Source organism: Paramisgurnus dabryanus, chromosome 3 (assembly GCF_030506205.2).
Source record: "Paramisgurnus dabryanus chromosome 3, PD_genome_1.1, whole genome shotgun sequence".
Taxonomy (NCBI): Eukaryota; Metazoa; Chordata; class Actinopteri; order Cypriniformes; family Cobitidae; genus Paramisgurnus; species Paramisgurnus dabryanus.
In genome coordinates, this window is record NC_133339.1 from 12,112,915 (window position 1) to 12,116,829 (window position 3,915).

The 3,915-nt window shown below is 34.1% G+C and overlaps 1 long non-coding RNA gene across 1 annotated transcript; it reads right to left on the reverse strand.

Moving 5' to 3' along the window:
* Positions 1 to 201: 201 nt before the first annotated feature.
* LOC141281979 (uncharacterized) lies at positions 202 to 3,105 on the reverse strand. The gene is made up of 3 exons (XR_012336435.1): positions 2,907 to 3,105; positions 2,680 to 2,778; positions 202 to 292 (listed from the first exon to the last, which is right to left on the reverse strand). It is a non-coding gene; the product is annotated as an uncharacterized lncRNA (long non-coding RNA).
* Between the last annotated feature and the right edge of the window lie 810 nt (positions 3,106 to 3,915).

Genomic DNA, 3,915 nt, shown 5'->3' on the forward strand with positions numbered 1-3,915 from the left:
TTATTACAAAAAATAGTATTAATACAATAGAAATTCAGATAAGACAAAATGAAGAAAAACTACTTTTAACAAAAAGAATAAAAACAGTAACAAAATAAAAGCATAAATAACAAAATACAATTTTAAAAATGAAATAACATCTAAACATTAACAAACTATCTTCAGTTCACTTCAACTTATTAATTGTACTAATTTTTATACACCACGTCCTCCCTGGTGCCTGTTTGAAATGCCCCCATTGCATCCTTCACTTCCAGTTCTGTTGCTGCTGGGAAGTTGTTCAACACAGCATCTGCCAAATATGAAAAGAATGCATGAGACAAGTATTTTTGCTTTATATTAAATGTGATAGTCATTCTCTTTGGAAAAAGTCATATATAAATATTGACAGGTCAACAACAGTAATCATATCGTTCTCATTACTAACACAAGTGCATGTTTCTCTGCGTGTGTTTAATGACATTCTGGAACTAGCAAAAAGGGCTTAAAGGCAGGGTATCTGATTTTGATCCAGAAACATTTTAGTTATGCTGGTTGAAAGTCTCCTCAAGTCTTGATAGTAATCACTATGTTAAGTTGTCTAATGTGTATTTTTATATATTTGTGTCATCTGTAAAAGGCGTAGGACCAAAAAACGTTCAACAAATCATTGAACCCCGACCGAATGCAATATTTGGACATGGGCCAGTTACCGGTTTAAAGGTATACCGAGATTTTCAGAGTCAAGGTTTTAAAAACCACAAAAAATTTCTGTGATACCGTTTTCAATATATGAACTGTGTTTACACAAAGTGAATTAAATCATGTAATTGAATTCATGTTTACATTTACAACTGAAAGAATATTATCATTTAAAGGCTTTATTTTAAACTGGCATAAACGTTGTTTGTTGTTTAAAAATAAAATGTATTGTGTCCAGTTGAAAAGTTGATGTTTTAATACGCAGACATTTGAAAATAACACATTTTAGTGTCACAATGGCAATACCGCAACACCGTGGTATTTTTGCTTATGCACTGTAAAAAAATTCCGTAGAAATTGCAGCTGGGTTGCCGGTAATTTACCGTAGATTTAAATTTATGTTTTTAACTGGCAACATTTTGTTCAAAGTTAAATGAACATTAAACATTTACAAGTCTTTGTCTTTATAGAGTAAAACTAAAAAAACAGCATCAAGCAAAACATTCTGGGATACAAAATCTGAAGCAAAAAACCAAAAAAGGTTGATGATGACTTCTGGTTCCCAGAATGCTTTGCATGAGGCTGTTATTGTATAGTTTTATTCTGTAAAGATAAATACTTGTTAATATTTTAAATTGATTAAACTTTGAACAAATTCTTGCCAGTAAATTACATAAATGTAAATCTACGGTAAATTACCGGCAACCCAGCTGCAATAACATTGTAATTTCTACGGAATTTTTTTACAGTGTGGTTATCATCCAGATTCTCATTCCGGCCCATGCCTAATTGGACGCATTAAATTTTTGCCCCTCTTCTGTGAACGTGTTTTGCATGCCACTTCACACCCTGTTCACGCTCTGTAAAAATAGGGAGAATCAAATAAACTTTCCTGCTGAATTGACACAGGAGCTACAAAACGAAAAACATTTTGAAACAACAAAAAAACATCTGGATGAGCAAAGAGCAAAAACCCAAATTAACATTGGTAACTTCACTGCTTTTCTGCAAGATGGAAACAGCGGTCTGAAAGGGTCGTTGCAGTGTTTCTTTTGGAAAGGTAGGTATGCAGTGTGATTCTATTTTGATGGATTCAGATTGTATTTTAATGAAACGTGTTGCTTATGTAGTTTGTGTTCCTTTACGAATTAGTGCAATGATATTTATCTTTTCAAATTTCTAAACGTGCTACATTTAATTCGGATTAAAAACAGTTGTTTATGTTGGTTATTTTGGTAATGTTATTCACTTTGTCAGTCTTACTGGTTAGTGAGATAGGAGTGTGCTTCTGGTTGGTGCGTGTAGGCTAAAGTTAGTATTTTTCAAAATCAAATACCCTGCCCTTTAAAGGAATAGTCTACCCTTTTGCAATATTAAACTATGTTATTACCTCAACTTAGACAAATTCATAAATATCTATCTTTTTTCAATGCGTGCACTGTATAGCGCGTCGTGAATGTGTTAGCATTTAGCCTAGACCCATTAATTCCTATGGTACCAAACAGGGAAGCCACCAAACACTTCCTTGTTTTCCCTATTTAAAGAATGTTACATGAGGAGTTATACCAGTAAGTATGGTGCCACAAAATAAAACTTTTTTTGGTACCAAAGGAATGAATGGGGCTAGGCTAAATGCTAACACATTAACAACACACTGTGCAGTGCACGCATTGAAAAAAGATAGGTATGTATTAATTTGTCTAGGTTGAGGTAATAACATAGTTTAATATGGCAAAAGGGTAGACTATTCCTTTAAGATGCCAAGCATAAAATATTCACAAAACAATCTTATGGACATAAAACAACTAAACAATATTGTATGGTTGAGTTAACTGTTGTATCGGCAAAGAGTAATTTAATCTGGGGCTTTTAATATTTAGAAAATATTAAGGCAGTACCGGACTGTCGTCAATTACACCTCACATAGCCTAATGTCATATTAAACGTATTATTTTGTGAAACACCATTCAGCCTAAAACTACATACAAACACACTTACCTTTAATAACTGAGAACTGATGTTTTTTCAAATGCTTGCTTCTGCAGTGGACCACCACCATTCATCTTGAACTTTGAAATTAATGAATTTTAGGGAACTCTAAAACACAAAAGATAATGTTGTTAACAGTTGCAGACTGACATATTGTTTTGATTTTTTTGTGACCACATGAAAGACTGTGTTGACACCACAATGTCTGATTAATATTGCATGTTTATAGAATTTACCTGTCCAGCATTCTTCCGGCACGGTCTCTCAAGTTTCTCCCTCCAGTTTCCCTCTCAATCTATCTCTGTATGCATAATTGTAAAGCACAACTGCCTACATTACTGTAAGCAACACAGTGATAACTTAGCTAAGTTACTGCTGTTACTAAAAAGCAGCCTACAAATCACTTATGTTAATCTTCAGTTTAACGTTTGTTACATAGACTCATTTACCTCCACTATTTTATTACATTGCAGGTTGTACTGTTTAGGTTTTATAAAACATGGGTTACTTGCTCTAACGTTAAGCTACCCGCAAGAATGTCGCGATTCCAACAACAAATAAAGTAAATACATTTTAAACACATGTAAAATAAAATAATAAAAAACACTTACAAGACCAAACGAGTGTGGAAGATTGCTTTCCTCCTGGCTGCTTGCTGGTGTTGTTGATTTTCAAACAGCGGAAATCTTTCTCGCGAGATTTGGCCTCGTGTTTGTGTACTGCAGCTGCCATCTAGCGGTTCGGAGTTGTAACTGGATTTTGTTTATCAATAATGAATGTTATGCGTGACAACAGATTCAGATAAGATAAATAAAACCAAACATCTGGAATTCACTGGTGTCTTTGCATGCCTGATGAAATATCATACATCTTGCAAGTTATTTTGGCAAAAACAAAATTTTATTAAATTCAAGGTTATTCTGGGCTAAACATGGTTTGTTCGTAGTCGGTCTATTTATGAGCTAAATAGTGGCTATGTACGACGGTGCATAAAACACTTTAAAGAAATTAAACAAACCTTGTAATAGCTGTTAACTTTGCTTACACAATGAAATACCATACATCTCACATGTTATTTGGCAAAAACCACATGTAAATAAATTAATGGTTATTTCTGGGCTAAACGTGGGTTCCCTTTCAGTCGGTCACTACGACGTCACGTCGTGACCGACGAATTGGGAACTCGCTTAGAGAGACCAATCTGCTTCGTACTCTACTAAAACGCCAATGAACTTGGCATTGAGA